Genomic DNA, 16,611 nt, shown 5'->3' on the forward strand with positions numbered 1-16,611 from the left:
TTTGTAAAATACATCTGTCTGTGTCAGGTTATCAGTAATCTTTAATTTTAAAATCTTGTGACTTTTAGTTTTCATAGTTAGAAGCGCTTCTGGCTGTGACACAGTCTTTGTGGTTGGAAATGCTGGAATGGGGAAAAGTCAGGTAAAATAAATTATAATTTCAAATGCCCTCCAAAAACACCTGCTTTGCTTGCTGATTGCTTTGGTTTTTTAAGGGAAATATTTTGGTAAAACAATGTGTGTTGCAAGTTCAATACTTAAAAAGCATTAGCAGTGTAACCTCAGAGTAGAACAACAGGTTCTATGAATCACAGTGTGAAGTCTAGGTGAGTTGAACAAAATTGGTGTATTATGCAAATGCTGGGGTTTTTTATAGATTGGATAAGTAAGGTGTAATGTTACCTGTATTGTAATGTCTTATCTTATAGTTTATTTTTAGAGGATATCTTTTCCTTCTTTTTGTCCATGCATTTTCTCTGCATCTCATGTAGGCACCAGTCCATGCTTTGTTTAATTTATTGTTCTATCTTTTCTTTTTGTTTATTCAGTCAAACCCTTGTAAACAAATACTAGCAATGGAGAAAATATGTTAGAATACATTTCAAGTATTTTGAGTTCAGTGCTAACCTTCTAAATTTAATTTTTTATGCCTCTTTTTCTACTTAAATTTTCTGAACATGAAAGGGTCGCAAGTTGTGAACTTACTTCCAACTTATTTCCAGATAAAGAGAAAATGTAGCTATGCTCTGGCATTGTTCTTGTCATTAGAGACTAAAGATGCTGCATAAAGCCTATACCAACATGAAGTTAATGTTATTGTGGAGTGACATCAGCCTTAAGACTGTCAACACATGAACATTTGGGGTTTCTTCATCCTTCAGTGGAGGAGTTGGAAGTCTCCAAGATATCTTCAAGTTAAATTGAATAAATGAATGACTAACAAATTACATGACTAGGGCTAAAGGGAATCAACTTTCTGACTTCAGCTGAAAGGCCTGTTTTCAACAACTGTAAAAAAAAAATACCACAGTATCATGCCACACTCCATGATAGCCTGAAATAGATTGTGCTTGGTGGAAATAACTGACCATATTCAACTGAATCACTGAACAGTCATGGACGATAGTGAGGTCCGTGAATCATATTACTAGCACTTCTGTGCAATGCACAATTTACATCAGTTTCACAAACACCTTTTCTTTATATTGGTGTAATCAAAATAAGTGTAATCATGATCAGAGTGTAATACAGGAATAACTACGTATATAAAAATGATACATATCATGCTATATAAGCAATTGTCCAATGAATAGAGCAATCAAATTCATAGCTCAAAACCATTCACTTGTATGGTGGATCTCAAAATGGGAATTCTTCTCTCTCTACATATATGTTTGGTGTTTTCTGTGAGGTGCCTGTCATTTTAACAAAAGTGACATGCAGAGTAAAGTGGAAAGGTCCTGTTTCAACCTGGGAAGAGGGTGGGGCAGACAGCTGAATTGTTCCGTATTTTCTATGAAATCTTAATTGATTAGACGATCACCTTTATTCACCATAGAAAGACTGTCTTTCTTTATGATGGATACAACAGCAGGAGAGCAAACTGTTGGAATTGATATACTTTGTTGCTTATCTGAAAGGAGATTTTTTGCCCTAATTTTGCACAATAGTAGAAACTTCCTTTAAATCCCATTTTCCTAACCAGTGCCTAGAATAGCTCTTGTTGTTAGATTCTAAGGACTCTATTGTGACTTTTAAGCCAGAGCCCGCAGTAGGGGTTGTGGAGGGATGCACCGCCCCCAAGAAACTCCTAGAGGGTTTGTACTTGAGGACAAATCTGATGATAGAATTTAAAAATGGAACAGACCATTGTAGATCATCCAGTCCTCCCATCTGCCAGCACAGGATTTTCCCTCCCAGATATTCTTAATGCATTGTTCAATGTAAAAGTCTCAACTCTGGGAGTTTCCAAAGCTTTGCTTGGAAAATTTTTGCCTCCTTTTTTCCCTCAGAAGTAGGAGGAAACAGCAGCAGCCATGACCATGTCTTTTAATATATATCTGTACGTACTTTGGACTGGCTTCTGCCTGCTGGCTGGTGTGAATAGGGGGCAGATGGGTACAACTTTTCCCTTTACAGTCTCCAGATGACTTAAACATACCACGTGATCCCTGTGCCCTAGGAGGAGACTTGTAACTGCCTTAAACCATCACCTGTCCTTTAATGAGTGTCTCAGATTTTGTAAAGTGTGATCTAAAGTGTAATTGCTTAGCTCTATAATGCAGTGAAGTTAATTTGTGGTTCAGTCAGAAAGTTTTGTCCTAATTTTCTGGGTGGTGATTACTCTCCCAACCAGTGAAATTGGCTTGAATGTTCCAGCGCGTTTTGTTTACTGCTTAAGGGCTGATAAAACTCCCATGTATTATTTCTTTTTTGGGCAATAATAACAGTGCATTCTTCAGTCTTGGTAACTGTTGATATTTCAGCCTTCCAGAAGGATTTTGAAAGATTTCAATTATCAGATATTTTGCAACACTATTGTAAGTGCTATTGGAAAGCAGACACTGGATTTTCACATGTAATTCAGATCTGTAGTGTAGGTGAGACCCCAGTCCTGCAGAAATTACCTTGTGTTTAACATGGTTACACACAAGCAATACTGCCAGATTTATAAAGATCAACTCAGAGCTTGATGAATCCATGGGATAAACACATTAACGTTGAAGTATGTTGGGATTTGCACTTCAGACAGTGCCTATGAAGTCTCCAGTGGCTTTGGATTAGTGTTATGAGTAGTGTAAATGGGACTGTGTTCTGTAGGGAGAAGTGTGGGAAGTCAGTGATGTACAAAATCTGCCAGTAGTGACTATAATAGTCATAGAAAAACCTCAAGGCTCCATCAAGATTAAATTTCCATTGATGTATTTGTCTGTGTTCTTTGAGAATCAGTATATGAAACAATATGAAGTCTTTAACCCAAGTGATTAGAGCTTAATGTTGAGCAAATACAGTTTAAAGAATTTTTTTCCACTTTCAAAAGAATGGTTTTCAGTCCTACTTGTCTGCATGTTCTTAGGTGGGGAAAAAAATCCTCTAACATAGGACTAGCAAAGAAAATCTTTAGGGGTAAAGAAAACTATGTAAGTAGAGGAGGTAGAAGCAGATGAAAATCTGGTTAAAATGGAATGATGTCTGATTTCCTTGATGCCATGATATGTAGTAGACCTGAGAAATCATCAAGATGTTTTCTTTTAACGCATATTGTGCAAGATATGCAGGGCATAAGGATTTATTTGTTCAATTGACAAACCACTGTAGTGTTTTGTAGGAGAAAAAATGGTTTTATTTGGGCATTCCATGAGCCTTGTTCCAATGAACATTGCAGCTACTTAAAAACAAGCAGGGGGCTGTGACAATGAGTTCCTGCTTTTTTGGTTAAGTTCTGTCACTACCAAGTGATAAAGGGATTTCAGTAAGACTTCCAGGGATTGAAATTAGCCATTTTTGAGCAGCAACTTTAGCTACAGTATCCAGAGGTGACACTATTTACGTGAATACACTTGACTTAGGCTGGAGTCCATAAATAAAATTACCAGATTAATGAGAGTATCAGGCTAGCTTGCTACAAAAGGACTGTTTAATTTCAGATGCAAAGGTATTTTCCATTTTTAAAGCTATAGACAGACTTAGGGTAGGAAGGTCAGGTTCCAATATCCAAAGTTCTTTGCCAGTTTAATTAGCTGTCATCTGGCTTTCTAATAGTTTCAGAATCTGATTTCACATATTCCAGTTTGATTGCTGTGGTGCCTGAGAAGAGCCCCAGAAGAGCACCTCTTCCAAAAGACAGGTGAATTTTAGAGCTGTTCCTAACAGGTGTTTTCAATCCACATCGTTGTCCTGCTTCATTTTGTGACACTTTCACTTTCCAGGTGGAGAAAGTACACGGAGCATTGCATAACTCCTGAACAAAATTTCCCTCCCCAGTGTCTTTCAGACTGTGTGGCTCTCCACTTCCCACAAGGTAGGACAAAGACTTAATGGTTATAATGGTCTGGGCGTAAAGATATAGGTGCATTTCCTTTTCTGTGAGATGGCAGCAGGGACAGATGTTTCTTTACCTGTATATTTTGCAGTCTGCATATCACTTATTTACCCTTTGCAAAATTTTTTTGAAGACTTTTCTGTATCTCCATTTCCCAGCAGTTCCTTCACTACATTTTGCACACTTCTGTTCACCCCTGCAGTGACCTCATGGGCTTTCTGCCATCTGTCATTGTTCCTTTATTCTAATGTACAGTGCAGCCTCATGTAATTTATGACTTTGCCTGATATTTATTAGACAGACAGGATTATTGCCCACAGATGGCTATGGTTCACAGCCAGAGGCATCTTCACAGAACTAGCGGGAAGAGATTTATTCATGTGACCATGTGACTTCTACTGTAAGCTAATTTTAGCACTGGGTTTCTCTTGATAAGTTAAAATGAAACGAGAACTCTGGGTCAAATTTATTCTTGCAGCAAGTGATGCAGTTCCATTGACTTCTGTTGAGTCATACCTGTATGTCAGGTATGAAATTTGCCCTCCATTTTTTTCATTAGAAAAATAAAATATATGAGGAGCACGTTTCAACTGCAGTGCATGTGTGCAGTTACAAATATTTCTGGTCTCGAAGCTGTACCTTTGGAGCAGAAACAACAGAAAAGATTTATCAAGTCATACAGTTGTTACCGGTAGATGACATTGTCTGCCAGCTTTACATTTTCTCTGCTTCTTTTTATGGGCCACTGGAGTCATATATTCTGTCGTTCACAGTGTGAGACTTGGAACATTTCTTTGGCAAAGTCAGGGAGACTGGCATGTTGAAAGTGAGCCAACACAGTCAGGTGGTTTCATTTGTACTTGATTTTGAGACTAGTTCTTGCAGTGGATAGGACATGAAAATTGTATTGTATCTTTTTGGTGTGTGTGTTTCATTGCCAGCAAACTAGTTGCTGCTTGTAAATTTAAGTCATCTCACTGGTAATAAATACATAGAGTTGAATCAGTGGCTTTTCTAATCTTTAAGGATTCTGTTTGGTAAAGTCCAGCCTTAAGTGGGTCTATGTAATAACACTACAACTACCAATAAACAGATTAAAGTGCCTACAGATTTCCTTGCTGTAGACTGAAGCATAAATTCCCAGCCTCCAGATTGTAATCTATAGGGAGTTTATTAGCAGTTGGGCTTGGGAGGAGTGGCACTTCAAACAGAAGCCATCTGGAATACACATTAGGAGATTCTGCTACAGGAGAGCTAGGAACAGAAGCAGGCATAGGAACATGCTGCACTCTCACCCTGCAAAGTGCTAGATGTCCTTTCCATTCCACTGGGAAGTCAGTGGGAATTACGAGCACTCAGCAGTTTCAGCTTTATGCTGTAATCCAGGAATGCTATATGTAGTTAAATATGTTAAACCAAAAGACTGAGTAAGTAAATATGCTAGGTGAAGTTCTACCATCTGATTCAATAGCAGAGTTATAGCATCGATATAAATTCCCACTATTTGTCTTTACTACTTCTGTTGTTATGTCAAAGATGTTGGTGGTTAATTTTAATGTTTTACTTTTCTGGGTTTATGCAAAGCTGGACTGACACTTGTAAAGAGCAAATCCTCTCTGACGTGTATGTTCCTTATATTTTGACAGTGCAACTTTAAAACCATTACTCCCATTCCTCAAAATGGCAGTGTGGGTAACAGGAAGAGCAGAATTTCCCTTCTGCTCCTTACTGTCCAACCTGATTTTCAAAGGTGCTTGTTATAGATGAGAGAACTGAAAGGTAAAGAGAGGGTGCCTGTGTGTGGAGCATTTGCAGTTGTTTCCTTTGCCAATATGAACTCAACACCATTTTGTCCTTCCACTGTCGTTAAACTTGGGCTGATATAGAAAAGAACGCCATGTACGCCTTGCTGAAGACTATAAAGGGCTGTGTTGATGTATTATTGGGTCAGTGCATCTAAATGCAAGTTCACTGCTTCAGGTGCAATGCCTGCAGGATTTGACCTTGGAGAAAAGCATCTCCTCACCCTTTACTACAGACATTTCTAGAAGGCACAGGCTAATTTCAGGTTTGACATGTCAAGGCACGGAGAAGAGTCATTGACACAGCAGGTGCACTTAAATATAACTGTCTAATTATACAGTGATGCAAGTTTGCTCCCAAGAAACTAAATGTACAGTGCCATGGAAAACATGGTGTCTGCCTGTCATGCTGTTGAATAGGAAAGTAGTCTTCAGCAGTCAGGCACGTTTCATGTATGAAATCATAAAAATCACGGTATGGTAACATCTGCATCGTTCCCATTCTTTATCAAGTATGCACACTGTGATTTCCCTTCTGCAGACTTGGGGGATTGCAACACATATGCAGCTTGTTACAGGGAAACATAACTTCTGAAACTTGACTGGGTATGTTAAGGTCTGGTTTCAAGCTTATTTGTTTAGTTTGGATTTGAAAGTTCTGCAACAGAATTTCTGAATTGGTTTAAAATCCACAACAGTAATAGTAGGGGATAACAGAGCAATGTTATTCTGCAGTTACTGCCAGTCTAATTCTGGAACACAGGAAAGGTCACTGCCTGTTGGCTAAAACTAAGCATAGCCTGGAGCCTGGTAGTGTGCAGGGGGTGTGAGGCAGATAGTTTACTAACATGGTCCTGACTTGAGGGCATGTTTTGGTGACAGGAGTGTTTTCTTGCCCTTCACACATGCCCTGTAGCAAAATTCTTTTTTCAATTATCAGTTCTGCCCTAGACTAATGATGCTTTATGTCTACTCAGCTGTTAAAGTCTAGGCAGGCAAACAAATGTAGAGAAACAGGAAATGTAATAAGGTATTATCTTAACCAATAATCAGAGAAGAATTGTTGTTACCTATGCAGAAAATCTGAATAGTAAATAACGGTTATTGTATCTTAAATAGATCATATTATTTATTAATTTACTTTCATGGCAAAGCACAGGCATTCATGACCCTGCCTCACACGCCAAATGCTACAGAGTAAAATTGCAGAAGGTCTGTCCTTTCTCATCTTTTGCTGAGTGTCCAGTTCAAATTTCCTCACATTTTCCAATTTTACTGTACATTCAGCCTTCTAGTGTTTTTTCACCTGCTTTTGCCATGCTTTCTCTTCTACACCAGCTCAATCTGTATTTAGCTAGTAGGCTTTACTCTCCAATGTTAACATCGTTCAGAATTGCAATGGTCGCATCCAATGACCAATAAATGTTTTGAGATAATACATATTGACCAAATAGCCATTACAAAATTCACAAAATTTGCTTAGCACTCTCTGAAATACCCCTGCTGAGAAGTAAAATGTTCCTGTAATGTACACATTCAGTTTAAGATTACCTAATTAATGACTCTACCTTTAAATGCCATCTTATCTCAGCCATGATAGAGAAAGGCTGTTTGTTTTGAGCACAAAAGGAAACATTTACTGAATGACAAAATGGATATTCAAAGCAATCCAGAACAAAGACAGTGAACATTGTATAATGAAGAAAATGAACATTCATGGTGAATCTTTTTAATGTCTGAGTGTGAGTTCTATCTTCAGTGAAATACTTTGGTGTTCTCGTATCAATCAACCAGGCAAAAATTACAAAGTGAAGGGTGTGACTCATGCACTCACTGGTGTATTCAGCCAAAAATACAGAGCAGAGCAGATACCATCATTTCTTGCTTTCCAGCACTGTCTCTGGCTCCCAGCGTCACTTCACCATTGCCACCCTGCCAAGACTTGCTACCGTCAGCAGTCCCTAAAATGTCACATGTGCAGAAACCATTCATCAACACCAAGATTATCTTATATAGGCTTTTTTTAAGACAAGCATCAACCCCATCTCATTTCTGTTGCCCATATTCCTTTATACACTCAGTCTCCAAGATTCTGCTGCCATCACTAGCCAGTGCTTAGGCCACAAATTATTTGGAGTCAAGATACTTCCTTTGGAACAGAAAAAAATTTTGCCTGTGTTTTCATGTTAGTCATATTCTGAAGAGTCTACCCTGGAAAATCTAGAGAGCTGTGCAAATGGACTCCTTTATGAGCAAGAAATACAACAGATGGTTATTATGTGACCTGGTATAGCTTCTGGGCCAGGGATTCATATTTATGTCTTTATTCTGATGCATTTTTCTCCTTTATGTTCAGGGTTATTTTCCCTCCATGAAATATTGCTATCTCTGTACTGGCATCAGCTTCTTAGAAATTATGTTTTTATTTGCCAGGAATTTATTGCAGATTGCTACAGATCCTCCCCAAATTTGACTAAAATATTGCTGTGCCAAGATTTTCAGATTCTCCACAGAATTTTGCTAATTAATTTGTTGCTTAGTAAATGGTGATTTGCAGGTCGCATTAGAAACACCTTTTTAATGCATCTAGTAAATATTTGGAAAACAATTATATAACCAACAGTATATACTTGTGTTGCTTACTGCTATCTGGTGGGACTGCATACGGCCAAAGAGGAGAACAACCCCAGCCGTCTTTCTGAGAACAGTTTTGTGCAAGGCAGAATCCTTCTGAAGACCAAGGAAAACTTTGGGGAATCCTATTTTTTCTGGAAGAGAGCAGTGCACTGCTCTTCACAGAATGCTGATTCTGGTCATAGCCACTAGAAGGCCTAATCACATCCTTTACTGGAAACCCTGTAGTATCCTTGGCACCTGCTCCTTTACAGCAGTGGGTACTTTTCTTGTTGCACAATGGATCTGCCCTTTTCAGTGCCTGGCAGTCTTCCTCCTCACCCCTTCAAACAAATACCACTGCGTCCTGGAGAAAGAACATTGAAAGGGTGCTGTAGCATTCACCCTTCCAAATGACAGTCAGAGCTATCTCTATAGAACTCTGTCATGCTGGAGGGCTCATTCTAGTATACAAGTACTTCCTTCTCACATAATTGGGGAAAAAGCAGCCACTCACGTAATTTCATGGTTTGGGTTGTCATATGGTTCTTGGCTCCTTAGAAGCTCAGTTCACTCCAAGGACAGCAGCCATTTGTTCCTGATGTTGAGTGCTACCCCACCTTTCTGCACCCTGCCTTCCTTTTTTTTAAGGGAAGGGCAGAGGTGAATTCTCAAAGAAAAGTACTGATTATTAAATTTTCATTGAACTAAAAAAATCTGCAGGAGTTTAAAGTGACTTGCTGGCACTGTTCAGAAGTGGGGAAGGCTGCAGTTGATCAGATCCATCCTGATCAGTAATGTTCATGGAAAATGGTAGGAATTACTTTCTGGAGAAGTTCTGGAACATATAGATAATTAGACCAAAACTGCCATTATTTTTAAAGCAGAAATTTTTGTGCAGAGGTGTTGGTATTACATTTTGTAGTGAGTTTTAGAGCAACTCACTGAGTTTTTTGAAATTTTTTGCATCAAATGGTTTAGCTGTTAGGAAGAGAAGGCAGAAGTAAAACCAAAGCTTTGTGAATAGTATACAAGACATGGGCTTTAAATGGAAATTCAAGTCTGTGTCCAGCTTTTGAATACCTGAAAGTTGTGTCCTCTTTGCATCCAGGCTTTTGGTTTAGGCACACAAAGTAGTTCCAGCAGTTTTTATGCAGGCCTAATTAGGAGCATAATTGTTTTATGAAAGAAGAATATGAAGTTGAATATTTATTTATTTTAGAATGTCATATGGGACAAACCAAAGCTAAGCGTAGATGCCGTGTCTACACCAATGAGCAAGTGTTATCACCACTATTCAGACAGTTCAGGCCACATCCAGATTAAGCACTTTTCATGGCACAGAGGGAGAGAGCATGCACACAAGCATTATTCTGATATGGTGTCCAGACCTAGAAAGGGTGGATATCTCAGGACCAGGGCTATGGATTTACCCACATAATTAATGGAAGGACTTTTTTTTTGGCTACAATGAGCTTGCATGTACTCCTGTTAGGAAAAATTACTAATTCAAAGACTGTTTCATAGTCCTTGGGCACACAAATCCCAGCTCTCAGCTTGGGAATATAACTTTTTTCCATTGATCACTCAGTAAAGCATCTTGACTGACCTCAGTGTTGTAAAATTTATTACTTGTGAAAGTTTAAAAATGGGACTACAGTGCTGGATACTTACTGTGGTATTGTTAATAAAATGTTTGTGAGGATTTCATTAAAGCTTCTCTGTTATTGATGTTTTTCTCTTTAGGGCTTTCTGTTCATTACAGGATTGTCTGCTGATGCCAGTCTTCTCAGCTCTGCGAAGTATATTTCATTTGCAAATGCAAGTGTCTGAGCTTTAAACGTGTTAACAGGAAGCATATCATATAACAGGTATTGTGTGTAGAAAAATTACTCATTTGTGCTTTTCCACAAGAAGAAAGTGTGTTGGTTTGTTATGTTTAAGTTCAATTGAATCATCTATATAGTAAATATTACATCTGTATTATAAATTAAGAACCTGGATATGGTTAAGGATTTCCCATTTGCCATGCCTTCTCCTACTAGCAGAATGTCCTAGGCCCTGCAGTTTGTCCCTCATGCAGGAACACCAGCTTTGACAACACCTTTTGCACTATGTTTCCCCTATACTGCACACACACTATGGCCACCTTACAGTTCTCCATTGTTAAAAACTATTGGTTTCCATGAGCCATACTATTTCTGGGATACTCAAGATTCCTGAGCAGAAGTTTTGAGTAACCAGCAAGAGTGCTGCTGCTAGACAGTTCTTCCTCCCCCTGCTCTCCTCTTTTTTTTTTTTTTTTTTTTTTTTTTTAATTTGGGGGTTTTCCTCTTCCTCCCTGCCCCCCAGGGAACCCAAATCTTAAGGTCCAAAATGTTTCTGAGAGTTAGTAAGAGACATATTAATCTCCCTGTTGAGCTTCAGCAAAGGCTTTACGTGCAAGCAGTGTCCATTCCTGAAGGTTTGTGCTTATTCATTAGTTCGAGTTTGGCATCTTGGTTGATTGTGCTTTTTATTTTTTGTGTGAAGTAGGAAGTGACATGAAAGAAACTATGATCATGGAAAATTTTTGCCAGCAGCAAAACCAGGATGCACAGGGGCTTCAGACATGCACATCTTCTCTCCAGTTTTTGAAACTGAATTTCAGACCAAAGCAAGTCAAAGAAGTTGGAGGTAAGTGTGACAACAGTACTTAAACTTCTAGGTATGAGGCTTAGCCTACGGCCATTTCAAGTTTGGTCATTTCTATTTCTGTGTGCCATAAAAATATTTATCGTAAGTAGCATGTCTCTTGTGTTCAGCTTTTGCCCTGTTTTCTAGCTAATTGATTATCTCGTGGAATTTAATAACTGATGGAGCAAAGAAAAAAGAGCAATACAATTTCCTTCTCATTTACTTCCTTGACCTAATACAAGTTTACTCTTTGGTGTGAAAAAATTCTAGATGTTAAAAGGAAAGTGGATATTCCTCTCCAGATATGAACTAGTTTAACACAGTAATAGAAGCAGCAGCATATTTTGGATAGGTACTGCATGATTCAGTGAGGCTTGCAAGTCATAACATTGAAGTCCAAGTGGCAGTAATTAACAAAGCAGCTTTGTGATCAGTAAGAATGCAAAGCCCATAGAATGGTACTAGCACAATACAGAATCCACAGAACAAACTGCGTTTATTTGGCACAACTGAATTGTGAATCTGACTGTAAATAATCTGAGTTGAACGTCCAAAATACATCGTATTTGTATGTGGCTTTACGTAGAAGGATTCTGCTGGGCATTGGCTCAGTCAGTACTGAAATGCATTTCTCCTTGGGCTAAAAAGCAATAGCTATTCTGATGACAAGCACTATGGATATGTTTGCTGCTGGCACTGCGGAAATGGTGACACAGCACACAGTTACTCATTTCTCAGTATGGGCCACATGAATCCCAAGCAGTGAGTACTCATTTCCCTGGTGAAAAATGGCAGCCCAGGAACACAGTGCATTTGGCATATTGGGGGATATAAGTATAATATTAAGTCACCAACATTGCTTTCTGTGGTTTGTAGGAATTTATGATGTATTTCTGATACAAATTCTGGGGTTTTATACTTTTGCAAAGTGTGGTGCCAAATAACCTTTCTGCCTGAGACAGCATGATCTGTTATGGTATGATACTGTACTGAGAAAGTAATGTGGTGCTACCAGTAGGTTGTGCAGGAAGTAACAGAGGTTAAGTTTTGAATTGCATTTTTGTAATTATTACTTTTCAGTTCCTTAAGGATTGTGTTCTTCTTGACTCTTGAGTTCATATGCAGATAGGAAAATGGTGGGCTGAAGTGAAAACTTTAATAAAAACAGTTGCAAAATCTACATCTGGCAAAATTTTTCTGTATGCAAAGAACTGGGAGATAACTGCACTGATGGGCTGAAAAAGCTAATGGAGGAAATGAATGGGAGGTTACTGCTGCGAAGGTACATGCTGGTCAGATAAGGATGACCCACCCCACCCCTCAGTTCCAATGCCTGATCCTACAAACTCATCAGACCACCCCTTTAGTTTATTTGATTTACTTGATTAAATATAGCTAGGATTGGGCTCAAGAGACAACTGAGTACCTGTAGGCAACTTCTGAATATGTCAACAGAGCCTGGGCTAGGAGCCCTACTTTCCCCATCACCCCGAGGTTGAATCGTTTGCCAGAGCCTCATCTCGCCTGCTCCACCCTTGTCTGCGCCTCAGCCTCCTCCACACAGAGCTGCGAGGGGAGCAGGCAGCCGTTGCTGGGAGCTCAAGGAGCTTGCTCCTGGCAGCGGTCCTGCCGTGGAACTGCTCCTGGCGATGAAATTCCCCTTTCCACGCCCTGCACACCCGGTGAGGGGAGAGGCCTGCCTGCCTTGCCAGCTCTCACCTTGGCTGTTCCCTCAGCTATGTTTCCCTCACGCTCCCAGTCCGTTCTCCTTTCTCCAGTACAGCGGGCGGGTGGCCATGGGGCCTGCCTCCTGCTGGCTCCCTGGAAGGGCAAAATCCCTTTGCTCCGCTTCTGCCGTGTGGAGGCCAAGGTACAGGGACTGTGGCTGGGCAGCGTGATGTGGGAGGCCTGGACAGAGGTGAGTCACCGCCTCTCGACACTGTCTGCTCTGCTTCTGTTCTTCCTGTCAGCAAATATTTACAAGGCCTTTTCCTAAGGGGCAGGGGGATTTATGTAAGCAACTGATTTAAGCCTCTGAACCCTACAAACTGGTAACAGGTGATGTCTTTCTGAGCTTGTGGTGAGGGCAACTTTGTACTCGATGCCGGAGGGAGTTGGAGCGCACCCAGTGGGGCAGGGAGCTGTGCACCCAGGAGTGCATTCACTGTCAGGCTGGGGCTCCTTTGCTGGGACAGAAATGGTGGAAGAGTGTTCTGCCGTGCTGGCGTAAGGCCTTCACCTAGAAGGCAAGGGGCCTGTAGGGCACCAACCCTGTTCCCCTGTAGCAGTAGGCAGAAACACCTCAGAGGCTGGCAGAGGACTGTGAGCTACGTCCAGGCGCCCGGAAAGCCAGGGCATGTGGAGCAGCAGCCCGCACCCAGTGTTTGGCCTTGGCCAGACACCGCTTTCACAGGGGCAACCCACAACAGCATCAGGAAACTCCCCCTTCTCTAGCAGTACCCTGGAAATCCAGGTCACACCCTGTGTTTTCTTCCAACACATGATATTTTCCAGGTCTACTTTAACATCCTTCCAGTTCCTTGGGAGCTTCCATTTCTATCTGCTTTTATTGTTCCCACCCACCCATAAGGGCTTCCACCTTGGTGGATCTTTTCATTTCTGATGGACACACAGTTCTCTGAAGAACCTGCCTGTGTTGTCCTAGAGAGAATCTTGCAGACACATTAAGGCAATCTGCCTTGTCGCTGGGGACCTGGTGACTAAAGATGTGCTATCGCTAGTATGCCAGTTTTATTTGTACTAAAGCACCTCAGCATTGTAGTTAGGTAAATTGTGCTGAATTCAGTGGAGTTATTTTAAGCATAAACGTTTATTCAGTAGCTTTGATTTTGCCTCTTCATCATTTGCTTGTTTGCAAGAATTACGTGTTCTGCATCCACCTGGAGCTTATGTTTTATTATATTTTGTGATCTAAAATTTGGCTAAAAGAAAAACCCTCAAGGTTGACAAGGACTAGGATTGACAGAACTATGGCTCTTTGAAATCCCTGTTGTCCATTTAAATTTTAATGTTTCTATCATTTGTTCCTCAGTGTAAATTAACAGCCATGGCAGTGTGTTGGGTTTCTTTTCTGAAGTCAAGACTTTAAATTTAATTCAATAGCCTAGATTTACAGCTATTCTATATTTCACAAGGCAGAATCAATAATGTGACTGAAGTGAAGAAGATAAAAATTTATGGTATCTTGCAATTTAATGGTTGAAAAGATGCAATTGGAGAGATCATAAATTGTGAAGGAGTTTATGCTTCATTGCTCCTGATTCAGTGCTTGCTGTTAGAACTTGATTTGTGACTATTCACAAGGTGTGATTAATGGTGTGATCGATGCTTGCTTCAGTGCAGTAAAGCAGTTGTAATGCTCTTCATTAGAATAAATAAAATAAATTGACTGAAGCTTTATAAAAACTGTGTAACATTTAAAATCTAAAATGTCAATTTTTTTTTCCTGTTACAATTTAGGTTTCTTCAGGCAGTTTCCACCTACATCACATCACTCATTGTCATTCTTTTTGGATATTATAGAAATCCATGTGGGTTTGGGTTAGCTTTATGCAAAGCTCAGTGAAGGGGAAAAAAAAAAAAAGAGTTGAATAGGGCTGAATAGAGTCTAAGATTTTCTGGTGGCTGTGTTTTGCCATCCTGCAAACGTACATTTATTCTCCTTTAACACATGCAAGTTTAAAGGAATCAAGGCAGAAAATGACTCTTCCATACACAGCTCTACTAAAAACAATAAAAATTAATAATTTTGATTGTTTTTAAATGGGATGGATGTATGATGGGCACCCTAGCAGAGACAATGAAGATAAAGAGGCTTTTTTGAGTGGCATTTCTTGGGTTTAAGGATGTTCATTACATAATCCAATGCTATCTCACAGTATGCTCTAAAACAGACAGGGGAATATGAGAAAACTGCAACAGCCATGAAAGGCAGTAGAATGTAATGATTTTGATGTTGTCATTTGAAGAATTGGGCTTCAGGAGATGCAAACGAGAAATAGGGTAGAGAGTGCCCTAGGATGCTTGTACATGCCATTTAAGTCCCCTGTGATATATGGATAATTTTGAAGTTTATAAATGTCTAAATTTAAACATGCTGTGTAAGACCTGGGGAGTGAAGAAATTGTGCAGTGAAATTTAGGGAAAATTCTAGTGTGGCTTGAATCTAGAGCTCTTCCATTTGCTTCAGTCTTGTTTGCTTTTGTTTGCTTCATTGAGAGATAAGCCTTGTAATTAGCTGGAAAAGTTTATCAGATTTCCACGTGGTCCCTTGTTCTGATTTTCCTTGGTGTCCTTTGTCACGATGGGTGTAGAGATTTCAGGTTTGTGTTTGATTTTAAGAGGAACTATAGGTAAATCTAAAGCTACTAGACAACAAGGCACCATTTTAACAATAGCAGTGAATGAAATATTTCCTATAATTTGTGTATCTTAAAATATGCTGTAGCAACTCCAGGTATCAATGATCATGCATTTGCTGATTGGAATTGCAAAGAGAATGAAAAATGTAAGGAAACTACAAACATTTTTGGAACATATAGCTATGGCAAATTAGTGTTTCTATTATTGCACACAGTATTTACAGACTAGCAGTTGTCACTTTGCAAAAAAAATATCTTAAGATAGATCATATTCTGTCTGTCAGCAGTCTGGCAGAGATTCAGATATTAACTGCAACACGTTCTGACAGTAAACACATAGTAAAATGTGTGAGACTATAATGTAAGTAGATAAGCTTTTCTTTTGTAGATGATTTTTTGCTCCCTCACTGTCAATTGAAAAGCCAGTAATTCACACACACAAATGAGTTTCTGTGAGTCATAAAAACTGGATTTGGTAAGAACAGACACAATGTAGCTGCAGCCACAGCCCCCAGAGCACTGTAGCTGAAAGATCCCAAGAGCCACAATGCTGTAGTGGGCAGGGAAGCACAGTTATATGAAACACTTGTGGTTACTTGACCAGCCTCTATCCAACAACTATCCAAAAATGTAGGGCCACAGGGAAATGTGAAGCTCTAATTGTGCCTAACAGATAGGAAGATTGACTCAACCTAAAACACCACCACTTGTGTGGCAAGCAGAATACCTGTGTCCCCACTTGTTTGGTTTGTTTGTGTTTTGGTTTTGTTTTGTTTTGTTTTTTTTTTTCCCAAGGAGCTGATGACCTATCCAACCTATTATGCTAATCTGAGAAGTAGCAATAACAATAATGCTGAGCCCTTAGACAGAACTTGTCTTTATGATTACCAAAATGCATCATCAGTCTTGTTTTGTGGAAAGGAAAACTGAAGCACTGAACAATTTCTCCAAAGTCATATGCCAAATTTGCTGCAGTGTCCCTTCCACCTTCTCTTTAGACCTGCACCATAGTCATTTGGCTTTTGTTAATGGAGAAAGCCACACCCATTTATAAGGAGTGCCAGAAAGGATGCTATGATATGATTTTGTTTGGGAT

The sequence above is a fragment of the Aquila chrysaetos genome, chromosome 6 (genome assembly GCF_900496995.4).
Source record: "Aquila chrysaetos chrysaetos chromosome 6, bAquChr1.4, whole genome shotgun sequence".
In the NCBI taxonomy this organism is placed as follows: domain Eukaryota; kingdom Metazoa; phylum Chordata; class Aves; order Accipitriformes; family Accipitridae; genus Aquila; species Aquila chrysaetos.